A 14,656-nucleotide genomic window follows, 5' to 3' on the forward strand; every position below is an offset into this window, starting at 1 on the left:
ATTGCTTTGGGTAGTATACTCATTTTCACAATATTGATTCTTCCAATCCAAGAACATGGTATATCTCTCCATCTGTTGGTATCATCTTTAATTTCTTTCATCAGTGTCTTATAGTTTTCTGCATACAGGTCTTTTGTCTCCCTAGGTAGGTTTATTCCTAGGTATTTTATTCTTGTTGTTGCAGTGGTAAATGGGAGTGTTTCCATAACTTCTGTTTCAGATTTTTCATCATTAGTGTATAGGAATGCAAGAGATTTCTGTGTATTAATTTTGTATCCTGCAATTTTACCAAATTCATTGATTAGCTCTAGTAGTTTTCTGGTGGCATTTTTAGTTTTATACATTCTATGTATAGTAACATGTCATCTGCAAACAGTGACAGTTTTACTTCTTCTTTTCCAATTTGTATTCCTTTTATTTCTTTTTCTTCTCTGATTGCCGTGGCTAGGACTTCCAAAACTATGTTGAATAATAGTGGTGAGAGTGGACATCCTTGTCTCGTTCCTGATCTTAGAGGAAATGCTTTCAGTTTTTCACCATTGAGAATGATGTTTGCTCTGGGTTTGTCATATATGGCCTTTATTATGTTGAGGTAGGTTCCCTCTATGCCCACTTTCTGGAGAGTTTTTATCATAAATGGGTGTTGAATTTTGTCAAAAGATTTTTCTGCATCTATTGAGATGATCTTATGGTTTTTATTCTTCAATTTGTTAATATGGTGTATCACATTGATTGATTTGCGTATATTGAAGAATCCTTGCATCCCTGGGATAAATCCCACTTGATCATGGTGTATGATCCTTTTAATGTGTTGTTGGATTCTGTTTGCTAGTATTTTGTTGAGGATTTTTGCATCTATATTCATCAGTGATATTAGTCTGTAATTTTCTTTTTTTTTGTAGTATTTTTGTCTGGTTTTGGTATCAGGGTGATGGTGGCCTCATAGAATGAGTTTGGGAGTGTTCCTTCCTCTGCAATTTTTTGGAAGAGTTTGAGAAGGATAGGTGTTAGGTCTTCTCTAAATGTTTGATAAAATTCACCTGTGAAGCCATCTGGTCCTGGACTTTTGTTTGTTGGAAGATTTTTAATCACAGTTTCAATTTCAGGGCTTGTGATTGGTCTGTTCATATTTTCTGTTTCTTCCTGGTTCAGTCTTGGAAGGTTATACCTTTCTAAGAATTAGTCCATTTCTTCCAGGTTGTCCATTTTATTGGCATAGAGTTGCTTGTAGTAGTCTCTTAGGATGCTTTGGACTTCTGCGGTGTCTGTTGTAACTTCTCCTTTTTCATTTCTAATTCTATTGATTTTAGTCCTCTCCCTCTTTTTCTTGATGAGTCTGGCTAAAGGTTTATCAATTTTGTTTATCTTCTCAAAGAACCAGCTTTTAGTTTTATTGATCTTTGCTATTGTTTTCTTTGTTTCTGTTTCATTTATTTCTGCTCTGATTTTTATGATTTCTTTCCTTCTGCTAACTTTGGGTTTTGTTTGTTCTTCTTTCTCTAGTTCCTTTAGGTGTAAGGTTAGATGGTTTACTTGAGATTTTTCTTGTTTCTTGAGGTAGGCTTGTATAGCTATAAACGTCCTCTTAACACTATTTTTGCTGCATCCCATAGGTTTTGGATCATCGTGTTTTCATTGTCATTTATCTCTAGGTATTTTTTGATTTCCTCTTTGATTTCTTCAGGGATCTCTTGGTTATTTAGTGATGTATTGTTTAGCCTCCATGTGTTTGTGTTTTTTACTTTTTTTCTGTGTAATTCATTTCTAATCTCATAGTGTTGTGGTCAGAAAAGATGCTTGATATGATTTCAGTATTCTTAAATTTACTGAGGCTTGATTTGTGACCCAATATGTGATCTCTCCTGGAGAATGTTCTGTGCTCACTTGAGAAGAAAGTGTAATCTGCTGTTTTTGGATGGAATGTCCTATAAATGTCAATTAAATCTATCTGGTCTATTGTGTCATTTAAAGCTTCGGTTTCCTTATTAATTTTCTGTCTGGATGATCTGTCCATTGGTGTAAGTGAGGTGTTAAAGTCCCCCACTATTACTGTGTTACTGTCAATTTCCTCTTTTATAGCTCTTAGCAGTTGCCTTATGTATTGAGGTGCTCCTATGTTGGGGGCATATATATTTATAATTGTTTTATCTTCTTCTTGGATTGATTCCTTGATCATTATGTAATGTCCTTCCTTGTCTCTTGTAACATTCTTTATTTTAAAGTCTATTTTATCTGATATGAGTATAGCTACTCCAGCTTTCTTTTGATTTCCATTTGCATGGAATATCTTTTTTCATCCCCTCACTCTCAGTCTGTCACTAGGTCTGAAGTGGGTCTCTTGTAGACAGCATATAGATGGGTCTTGTTTTTGTATCCATTCAGCAAGCCTGTGTCTTTTGGTTGGAGCATTTCATCCATTCACGTTTAAGGTAGTCATCGATATGTATGTTCCTATGACCATTTTCTTAATTGTTTTGGGTTTGTTTCTGTAGCTCCTTTTCTTCTCTTGTGTTTCCCACTTAGAGAAGTTCCTTTAGCAGTTGTTGTAGAGCTGGTTTGGTGGTGCTGAATTCTCTTAGCTTTTATTTGTCTGTAAAGCTTTTGATTTCTCCATGGAATCTGAATGAGATCCTTGCTGGGTAGAGTAATCTTGGTTGTAGGTTCTTCCCTTTCATCGCTTTAAATATGTCATGCCACTCCCTTCTGGCTTGTAGAGTTTCTGCTGAGAAATCAGCTGTTAACTTTATGGGAGTTCCCTTGTATGTTATTTGTTGTTTTTCCCTTGCTGCTTTCAATAATTTTTCTTTGTCTTTAATTTTTGCCAAGTTGATTACTATGTGTCTCGGCATGTTTCTCCTTGGATTTATCATGTATGGGACTCTCTGAGCTTCCTGGACTTGGGTGGCTCTTTCCTTTCCCATGTTAGGGAAGTTTTCAACTTTAATCTCTTCAAATATTTTCTCTGGTCCTTTCTCTCTCTCTTCTCCTTCTGGGACCCCCATAATGCAGATGTTGTTGAGTTTACTGTTGTCCCAGAGGTCTCTTAGGCTGTCTTCATTTCTTTTTATTCTTTTTTCTTTATTCTGTTCTGCAGCAGTGAATTCCACCATTCTGACTTCCAGGTCACTTATCCTTTCTTCTGCCTCAGTTATTCTGTTATTGATTCCTTCTAGTGTAGTTTTCATTTCAGTTATCGTATTGTTCATCTCTGTTTGTTTGTTCTTTAATTCTTCTAGGTCTTTGTTAAACAGTTCTTGCATCTTCTTGATCTTTGCCTCCATTCTTTTTCCGAGGTCCTGGATCATCTTCACTATCACTATTCTGCAGTCTTTTTCTGGAAGGTTGGCTGTCTCCACTTCGCTTAGTTGTTTTTCTGGGGTTTTATCTTTTTCCCTCATCTGGTACATAGCCCTCTGCCTTTTCATCTTGTCTGTCTTTCTGTGAATGTGGTTTTTGTTCCACAGGCTGTAGGATTGTAGTTATTCTTGCTTCTGCTCTCTGCCCTCTGGTGGATGAGGCTATCTAAGAGGCTTGATGAGAGGGACTGGTGGTGTGTAGAGCTGACTGTTGCTCTGGTGGGCCGAGCTCAGTAAAACTTTAATCCACTTGACTGTTGATGGGTAGGGCTGGGTTCCCTCCCTGTTGGTTGTTTGGCCTGAGGCAACCCAACACTGGTGCCTACCTGGGCTCTTTGGTGGGGCTAATGACAGACTCTGGGAGGGCTTACACCAAGGAGTACTTCCCCGAACTTCTGCTGCCAGTGTCCTTTTCCCCATGGTGAAACAGAGCCAACCCCCGCCTCTGCAGGAGACCCTCCAACACTAGCAGGTAGGTCTGGTTCAGTCTTCCCTGGGGTCACTGCTCCTTCCCCTGGGTCCCGATTCGCACGCTACTTTGTGTGTGCCCTCCAAGAGTGGAGTCTCTGTTTCCCCCAGTCCTGTCAATCAATTCCCACTAGGTTCAAAGTCTGATTCTCTAGGAATTCCTCCTCCTGTTGCCGGACCCTCAGGTTGGGAAGCCTGACGTGGGGCTCAGAACCTTCACTCCAGTGGGTGGACTTCTGTGATATAACTGTTCGCCAGTCTGTGAGTCACCCACTCACCAGTTATGGGATTTGATTTTACTGTGATTGCACCCCCTCCTACCATCTCATTGTGGCTTCTCCTTTGTCTTTGGATGTGGGGTGTCCTTTTTGCTGAGTTCCAGTGTCTTCCTGTTGATGACTGTCCAGCAGCTTGTTGTGATTCTGGTGTTCTCACAAGAGGGAGCAAGAGCACATCCTTCTACTCCGCCATCTTGTTTTCCTCCTCCTGTTATTATTTTAGAATACATCTTTTCAGACTCAGTCTATTCATAAAATTCATAAAATATATCTTCTATTCATAAAAAGTACAGAACAATTTTAAACAAAAATGGTATCATTCTTATTTTCACTTTTTCCACCTAACTTAGCATTATAATATTTCAATTTGACTACTTTTTTGTCAAGAATATTATAGCATAATTATACCCTTTTTATTTATCAATGTTAATATTGTTAATTCTTAAGAAGTTAACAAGGTGATGATTCATTTTGAGAGAGGAAAAAAATGAAACCAGTAGTAAAATCATAAGCATAGATCACAAAACTAGAATAAAAATACAAAAGTTAGAATACAAACTAGATAACACATTTTGAAGTTTGAAAAACAATTATCCTTTTATATACAATGGGACTAGATATCCTAAGTTTTGCAATTCTGAGTTATAAACTGATTCTAAGAGGGCTTGGATGAATTCATAGATAACTTACAGATAAATACTGGATTGTAAAAGAGGATTAAGAGATGGTCCCAACAGGATACAGACCATGAATCTAACACTGGTGATGTCTCCAAAGTTTTTTAAACCCCTTTATAAGCACAACTATTTTTGATCCTTGCACCAATCCGTCAGCCCATTCAAATTACAGTTGTTAAAAGAGCACAGTGTTGGCAATAATATAGCACAGTCATGGGTATTTCTGGTAGGATTTAGCCTGATTCCAATTGTATACATACAAGCTCAGTAAAGTTCTGAAGAAAATCTAAAACAGTTACAGCTGATCCCAGGGTATTTTTGTTTTGTTTTGTTTCGGACATTTTTGTGCAGTGTGTAGCTAAGGGCTTAGCAACATATATTTCAAGATGCTAGTCCCATCCCATTAGATGAAATGCAGATCACAGGGGAATGCTAACCAAACTGCATTTTGAACTTCCTTCATTGTTTTTTTTTTTTTTTTTTTTTTTGGCCGCCCTGTGCAGCGTTGTGGGATTTTTCTTCCCCCACCAGTGATCGAACCTGCACCATCTGAAGTGGAAGCCTGGAGTCCCAACCACTGGACCTCCCGGTAAGTCCCATGAACTTCCTTCATTGTTTAATGTTGTATATCTAAAAGACATCTACAGAAGGTACCATTTTGATGCCCTGCCCAGATGTTCTTTATGGAACTGGGGAGCCCATCTGTCACTGGCTGCAAACATTGGGGATGACCTCTTCTCCAAAGACTTTCTCTAGTCCAGCGTTTCTCCACCTCAGGTATCTGGAGCCAGATAATTCTTTGCCGTGGGGGGCCCACCTGTGCATTGTGAAATGTTCAGCAGCATCCCTGGCCTCTTACTTCTCAATGCCAAGAGCAGCTCTGCTATGGTGAGAACCACCAATACCTCCAGACTTTGCCAAACGTCTCTTAGGAGGCAAAATTGTCCACAATTGAGAATGACTGCCCTAGATTGATGGAAGGCTCCCGAAGTAATTACCACCACAACCGTGAGGACTGGTACGGGGTACAGAAGACTGCCTTAAAGGGCAGATGAGTCCGGTGTGGCTTACGCTCCAGAGTTCCTTACAGGATCAGGCCAAGGGTAGATTTTCCCTGCCCGTATCTTTGCTCAGCACTTCCCCTCTCCCTGTCCTTCACTTCCTCCCTTACAGGTTTCCCCTGGGTAACACCCCACAATAAATCCCATGCATCCGAAACTTTGTCTCAGGTTCTGCTTCTAGGGAATAGGTTGAAGGTACCTGACCTATGTGCACATCTTGAGGAACATCTTAACATTCCTTACAGTCCCTCAAAACTACTGGAGAAAAGTATCTACAATATCTATGGAGAATACATGACACAAATTTTTATGTTACTTTTTTAAAAGCTCTTATAATCCTGTTATCCTCAGCATAACTAATCTTTTCCTTAATTCATAGTGAACATGATTTTAGTCCATCACGCACAAATGATTTCTACCCAGCTCTTTTGGCACAAAAGATTGTGGTGGGGCCTTCCCTGGTGGTGCAGTGGTTGAGAGTCCGCCTGCCGATGCAGGAGACACGGGTTTGTGCCCCGGTCTGGGAAGATCCCACATGCCGCGGAGCGCCTGGGCCCGTGAGCCATGGCCGCTGAGCCTGTGCATCCGGAGCCTGTGCTCCGCAGCGGGAGAGGCCACAACAGTGAGAGGCCTGCGTACCACCAAAAAAAAAAAAAGAAAGAAAGAAAAGATTGTCGTGGGATTGTAAATCGGTACAACCACCTTAAAAAATTATTTGCCAGTATCTACTAAAGCTAAACGTATGTATGCCCTAGCATCCTACAATTCCTCTTTTTGATACATAACAGAAATGAGTGGTAATCGTGCATTAAGAGATATGTATAGGAATGCTCATAGATGCATTATTCATAACAGCCCAAACTGTATACAATTCAAATGCCCATCAAGAGTAGAATAGACAAATTGTGGTATATTCACTCAATATTGCTAAACGGAAGTAAGAAAGAATGGACTAAAGCTATATACAACGTGCATGAATCGCATAGGCAAGTTAAGTCAAAAAGACCAGATCCAAAAGACAATACGGTATATATACAATGGAATATGACTCAGCCATAAAAAAGAATGAAATAATGCCATGTGCAGCAACATGGATGGACCTAGAGATTATCCTACTAAGTGAAGCAAGTCAGACAAAGACACATACAAGACACCACTTATACATGGAATGCAAAAAACTGATACAAATGAACTTATTGACAAAACAGAAATAGACTCATATAGAAAACAAACTTAGGGTTACCAAAGAGGAAAGTGGAGGGGGGATAAATTAGGAGTTTGGAATTACCAGATACACACTATTATGTATAAAATAGATAAAAAACAAGGACCTACTGTATAGCACAGGGAACTATATTCAGTATCTTGCAATAACCTATAATAGAAAAGAATCTGAAAAAAAGCATATATATATATAAATATATCTATATGTTCAAATATATTATATATTTGAATCACTTTGCTATACACCTGAAACTAACACAACATTGTAAATCAACAATACTTCAATTTTTTAAAAATAGTGAAAAAAAAATTTTTAATCCAAAAAACAGATACCCTCTGCCTTTCTAAGTAATGAAATCACTCAGATAAGAGAGTTATTAAAGAACGTTTATATGTCAGGGAAAAAAAGACCAGATTCAAAAGAGTTCATACTAGACGTTTCCATTTACACGAAGTTCAGAAACAGGCAAAACAATCTATGGTTGTAGATGTGAGAATAATGATTACTTTTGTGGGGATGGTTATTGACCGGGAGAAGGCATGAGGAAGCCTGCTGGGTGCAAAATATTTACTCTATATCTTGATTTGGGTGGGAATTATGTGGATATATACTATGTAAAAGTCATAGAGCCACACACATATTTAAGATTGGGCACCTTACTGTATGTAATTAATCAATATATAATAAAAGAAATTCTGTGCATGACTACAAAACAATAAGAGCTGACTCACCCCTGGATGCTGGGAATATAGGCTGCTGATGGCTCACAGCCGTGTCCCTCACAGGGCATTGCCCTTGACTGCAGAAAACTGCCTTGTCCAAAGTTACCCACCTCCAAAAGGCTAATGCAGGATTCAAAGGTCTGGCTCGCTGCCTCAGACGGGACAACTCTGAAAGCCATCCCGGCTCCAAAGCTCCCTGCAGGATTGGCAGAGGCCTTGGTTGCAATGGCACTGTGGGCCTCTGTCCAGTGTCACTTTCTCTTTACAGGTATATCTCCCAAGGCATCCCTCCTAAAACCACCTTCACTCAATGGTCCTCCTCAGAGTCTGTTTCCAGGAGCTCCGATCTAAGATGCCATCTGTGCTACAGGTCTACTCTTCCAAATAGAGTGGAATGCCCACCTTGCTTTCAATATCGAAATTCCTAAAATTAACTCAACAGCCTACTTCTTGGTCTTTCTGCAGTGTCATTTCCTGGCATTTCTTCACCAAGGGGTCTTGAAGCCATGATTTTGCCTATATTTAAAAAAAACTGTTGCCAGGACTCTCTTTCTTCCTGAATGCCTTTTGATTATTGCAGCCACGCAGAAGAAAACCAGTATTTTGGAGAAAATACTAAGCAAAACTATGAGCTCTAAGGAGGAGAAAAATAGGTCCCCCTGCAATTTGAAACAATTTCTGTTGGTTATGTGTATTGTAAACTCACTGTAAGTACTTCTCTGTAAAAGTGAAACAGCGTCACTGGATGATTTTACGTTATTTTCCCAGAAGAGTTCACATTAGTCACTTTTTTCCTAAATAAGAATAAATCCTTTCAACTAGAGGCCATAGTATTTGAAATGCAGGTAGTAGTTATGTCATTGTCAATAGTACATAATGAAGACCTAGCCTTGAATCCTCTCCCAATCTTCTCCCTTGGCTTTGCTCCATTCTGCACTCTGGTTTTTGCATAGTTTCTAAGTGTTCATTCATCCGTCAATTTATTTACACTTCTTCTCCTACCTTGACATTTCCTTCATTTCAAATCAAGATTTTTTCCTTGTGGGTTTTGTTTATTTACACTTGTTTTTCTTGGTCATTTCAGCATTTAACAATCTTTTTATTGTGATTTTTTAGGTCATAATTTGTAGCCAATTAGATGTCTTCTTTCTTTATATGAGACATGAAGAAATAAGAAAATTTAAACTTACGTCTTCACGGCATCAGACGTCTCCAGCCAATGGGACAGAGCCTGCTGCCTTCATTATCATAGTTTATGGAATTTTTTTTCACCCTGGAAAATAATACTTGGGTTCTTTCCTTTTCCTCTGGGCAATACTGCCCCCAAGTTATCATAAATTTATGGTATAAATTTAATCAACAATAATAGCTGGTATTTATTGGTCACTTATTACATAGGAGCCATTTTTCCAAGTGATTTGCAAACAATGTCATTATTTCAGCTCTAGGAGGAAACAGCCGTTATATCACCAGCACCCTCATTTTATAGATGAGGAAACTTGGACTTAACAAGGTTGAATGACTGCCCAGGTCTCATGGCTTATAAGTAGCACAGCCAGGATTGGGACCCCTGAGCTTATCCCACCTCTAGTCCACCATCTATAAAACTCATGTTTCTGTTCTTGATGATCTGGGAAGAGGAGAGAGAGGAGATAATACAAGATGAAAGAAATCATCGCTAACTTCAAATAATTTAGACTTTAGCTATGAAAATAAAACACAGAAGGATTAGCAGTTGTGGTAGCCAATTTCCAAAACTGTGTCTTCCCACAATGAGCCACTCCTCCCGGTAATCATACCCTTGTGTGGTCCCTTTGCACAGTGAATCTGGGTTGGCCCTGTGGAGCCAACAGAATGCAGCAGAGGTGACACTGCATGACTTCTGAGAGCCAGGTCATAAAAAAACCTTGCCACTTCCAATTGCACTATTGAAATGCATGCTCTGAAGGAAGCCAGCCACAGTGCAAGAAATCCAGCTACTCCTGAGACCACCAGGCTGTGGGGAAGCCCAACCTGCCACGTGGAGAGGTTGTGTGGCTGGCCCTAGCTGCCTCCGCCATCCCAGCCCAGGCACCATTCCCAAGAGTGAAGAAGTCACCTTGGCCATTCAAGCCTCAGCAGATGTCACATGAAGAAGAACAGAGGAATCTCACTGTCAGCCAGAAACACAGCTTTAGGCTTATGGCTCCATCCCACCCACCTCTAGGATCTGAGCCACTCCAGCTGAGGCCCCAGTTACATCAGAAGAGAGACAAGCCATCCCCGCTGTGCTTGCCCTACTTTCTAACTCGCAAAATTGTCAGCCTAAGAAAATGATTGTTGTTTCACATTGGTAGGTCTGGGGGAGGTTTGCAATGCAGCAATGGATACATGGAATAGCAATGAAAGACATACTGTGTAGAAATTCAGTCAGAGAGATCCAGAGATAGAGAAATGCATGGGGGTTGGAACAATTAGAAAACTCTCATTTCTGATAAGTGTGGGGCCTGAGCAAAGGCTCCCGGGAGAAAAATCACAGATAAATGGGGTGGAACCAGGTCACCTTATCTTATCTTATGTGGAGGATACAAAAACTGAAGCAACAAGCATTAGGATTGTAAAAGAGGTTGGGGCAAATTGGTAAGGGTGGTGAACGCCAAGGAAGGTAAGTCTGCAGCTGAACAGGACTATAAAAACCATCTAGGGCTTCCCTGGTGGCGCAGTGGTTGAGAGTCTGCCTGCTGATGCAGGGGACACGGGTTCGTGCCCCGGTCCGGGAAGATCCCACATGCCGCGGAGCGGCTGGGCCCGTGAGCCATGGCCACTGAGCCTGCGCGTCCGGAGCCTGTGCTCCGCAACGGGAGAGGCCACAACACTGAGAGGCCCGCGTACCGAAAAAAAAAAAAAAAAACCATCTAGTACAATCCACTTTTTTTTTTAAGATAAAGAAATTGAAACTCAGAGAAATGAAGTGATTGCGGGAAGGTCACATAGCAAGTTGGTAGCAAAAGTTAATACTCAAGGCTAAGACTTAGTTTCTTTTCTCCAGGACCCCACAGTTGGCTTAGGAAACAGAATCATAATTCTGTGCCTAATCTAGATAAGCTTTCTCTCCTGGCATCAAAAAATACCACAGTGGATTTCCATGGTGGTGCAGTGGTTAAGAATCCACCTGCCAGTGCAGGGGATATGGGTTCGAGCCCTGGTCTGGGAAGATCCCACATGCCGCGGAGCAACTAAGCCCGTGCGCACAACTACTGCAGCCCGCGTGCCTAGAGCCCATGCTCCGCAACAAAGAGTAGCCCCCGCTCACTGTGACTAGAGAAAGCCCGCACACAGCAACTAAGACCCAATGCAGACATAAATAAATAAATAAACAAACAAACAAACAAACAAATAAATAAAAACACCATGATATATCCATCCTAAATATCTGGTAAATATCTGGACAGATCCTGTAGTGTTTAATGCCAGATTCTTTCCTTTGTAGTTGTAAAGTCTCTAATCATTCTTTCCTCATCCTCTCTTTCCATGTTAAAACCAAACCAAAACAAAACCTCTAAACCTTTTAGGCTCTGAATTTTCACCAAATTCTCCATTAAGTTTTTAAAAAAACTTTATTGAGGCATAAATTACATTTCATAAAATTCACTCTCTTTTAAGTGTACTGGTCAGCGATTTTTTCTACTGAGCTGTGCAATCATCACCTTAATCTAGTTCCAGAATATTCCCATCCCCCCCCAACAAAATCTCTCTGCAGTTACAATTAATCTTTCTTCCTGCCTTGAGTTGCGGGTCACAAATAACTTACATTTTTTCTCTATAGATTTGCCTTTCTGGACATTTCAGGTAAATTGGACCATACAATAGGTGGTCCTTTGTGCCTGGCTTCCTTCATATAGCATAATGTTTTTGAGGTTCATCCAGGCTGTAACATGAATCAGTAGTTAATTCCCTTTTGTTGCTGAATAGTATTCCATTGTATGGATGTGCTGTATTTGTTTATCCATTAACCCGTTAGTGGACATTTGTCTTGTTCCACTTTTCGGCTATCATGAATAAAGCTGCTTCCACTAATTTTTAAAAGTAGTAAGGATTGCTTAGTATAGAGAAGTGTCACAGAAGTTTTGGGAGTTTTGTGGAGATTGTTTATTTAAATTAAAAAATACAGAAAAACATAAAGAAGAATACAAATTAACCATTCAGAGACAACCAGACAATATTCTACATTTTTTTGCTAAATATATAGACTTTTCTTATAATAAGACTAAACTGTACTTACTTTTTTGATAGCTTATTTTTTTTAAGATTTTTTTTGATGTGGACCATTTTTAAAGTCTTTTATTGAATTTGTTACAACATTGCTTTATGTTTTGGTTTTTTGGGCTCCAGGCATGTGGGATCTTAGCTCCCCAACCAGGGATCGAACCTGCATTAGAAGGTGAAGTCCTAACCACTGGACAGCCAGGGAAGTCCCTTGGTAGCTTATTTTTAAATTAATGTTGTCATGAATAACATTTCTATGTGAATTACATTGTATTGAATTGAGGTACCACAATTTATCTGATCTCAGTGATTAGGTAATTCAGTTACATCCAATTTGCTGGCCGTTATAAACAACAATGACTTTGGCTATGCTCACTAAAGCTGTCTCCAAACTAAATTCATAAAACTATTTACTTCTGTGTTCTTTCAGCTCTTTTATGGTTTATTGTTTATATTCAACTTTTTATTTCTTCCTGATGGTATTTTGGCATTTGTTTACCCCAAAGTCATCCTTCCACACTGACTTAAAAAGCATTCTTTAATGCACAGCACAGATGGATATTGTCCAGAATCATTTCTTAGGTTTCTATTCTATTTCATCAAGTGACTTAAGTGCCAATAACATCCTGCTGTAATCAGAGCTGACTAGAGCATGATAATACATGGCAGCATTAGTCTTCCTTCAATGTTATCTGGTTTCTTTTTGTGCAGTTCCCCAACAAAAAATCCTCAGAAGTCTAATTTTAGCTAATATGTGTATCCTGGAAATTTAGATAAAATTCACACATTTTAATAGCAAAATTGTTTTCTGAGTTCACTAAGAGAACTCCTGGTTGAAGAGACCTTGGGGTGACTTATTTGGAATCCATATATCAATAGTCCCCTCTTGTCCGTCTTTGTCTATCATCTTCTACTCCCCCACATGACTACCACGTTCTGTTCAGATGGGAGTTCTGCACTCCTTCTCCTGTCCCTGTGATGAGATGGCCATGAACTGTGAGTCAGGTTGTTCTCAGAAGTAGGTGGATCTTAAAACCCTAGTGTACCTACATAGCACCAAGACAATCCGTGTTAGGTATGAACTTTCAACTCAGGTACCAAAAAATGTAACTTTGATTTTTCCATATCTGAATTTCATTTCTCTCTCTAGCAGCAGTTTGCCTGTCAATTTATGGTAAACTCAGTCACTTCAGAGCTTTTCTTTAATCTCTCTGAGGTAAACTCAAGGGGTTAAGTTTTTCTCTTCCTCCCTAATTCACCCCAAGGTGTCATTTTATGTCTAGGAAGTTTTCCAAAAATCATGGAACTGAGTAGAGTGGGGTGGGTCTGAGAGGGCATCTGATGCTTGGAGTCATTTCTGTTACACAGACACGTGCAGGAATGTCCAGTCCTGTGTGATCCTCAGTCATGGTCGTCTCTCCATACTACCATCTACGGAGACATCCGAAGTCCTATGTCATAGCTGTACCGTCCGTTCCATTTTCTGCTGAGAAATCGCCTCATCAGCGCAAGGACCTTTATTGTCCTCAAACCACAGGTAGAGTGGCTCCTGCTGGGCCCCATGTTTTATTGACACCCACTCTGGCCCTTGTCAGGCAGTGCCCATCCAGAGCCCTGGACCCTCCTCCTTCTAGAACACACTCTGGATAGCCAAGACTCTGTGATTCCTTATCTAAATGCTCCTGAGCCCATCTCCAGGGTTGGTGCAGGCCTCTTTCCTGAGTGGTCCTTCTGAAGGCAAACTGCCCCTAGTGTACACGCCCTTGGACCTGAGCGTGGCCAAAGGGCAGCTGTTTGCAGGGGCGTGGACAAAGCTTAGACATATGGACAGGGGTGCCCACGCATGGGCCAGGGTGGAGGGAGGAGAGGGGGAGCTCAATGCTGGGGCTGAGTACTTGCTCTCTATCACCCCCAGGCATCATGTAGAAATCAAAAAGTTCCTCCTGGACTTCAAGGCTGTTATCAAAACATATTTGCCATGCAGGAGCATAGAACATATGTCATTTGACAGTGGTTAGTTTGACTTATAACTTGTAAATAGTTAAGCATATGGTAGGTGGGTCTCCATTTTTTTTAATTTTTATTTTATATTGGAGTATAGTCCATTAACAATGTTGTGTTAGCTTCAGCTTCAGGTGTACAGCAAAGTGATTCAGTTATACATATACATGTATCTATTCTTTTTCAAATTCTTTTCCCATTTAGGTTATTACAGAATATTGACCAGAGTTCTCTGTGCTATAATGGTGGGTCTCCATTTTTACTCTTGCCCCAGACCCTGAGAATTCTAGGGATGGGCCTGATAAGGTGCTATTGATCAGCTGAGTGATGCTTTATACAGTCTGTGACTGTTATAGTCAGAGTGCCACTCTTTGGGGGACCCAGTTTATTCAGGTGTTCCCACTCCAACCTCATACCTTGCTTGGTTGGGCTCTAGGTTTTATTTCCTGTCCAAAGAAAAATTTGACTACAGGGCTGAACAATCTCTCAGGTTTCTTACTTTCTTGTGGTTTCTTGGCCTCAGAGATTTTCCTCACTTTCCCACCCACTCAGTTATGCTTCTCAAAAGTTTATGCATCCTTGAAGGATACCAAATAAGATTTGAACCAATAAGGGACGCTAAA

This window comes from Grampus griseus (assembly GCF_964374135.1).
Source record: "Grampus griseus genome assembly, chromosome: 10".
Taxonomy (NCBI): Eukaryota; Metazoa; Chordata; class Mammalia; order Artiodactyla; family Delphinidae; genus Grampus; species Grampus griseus.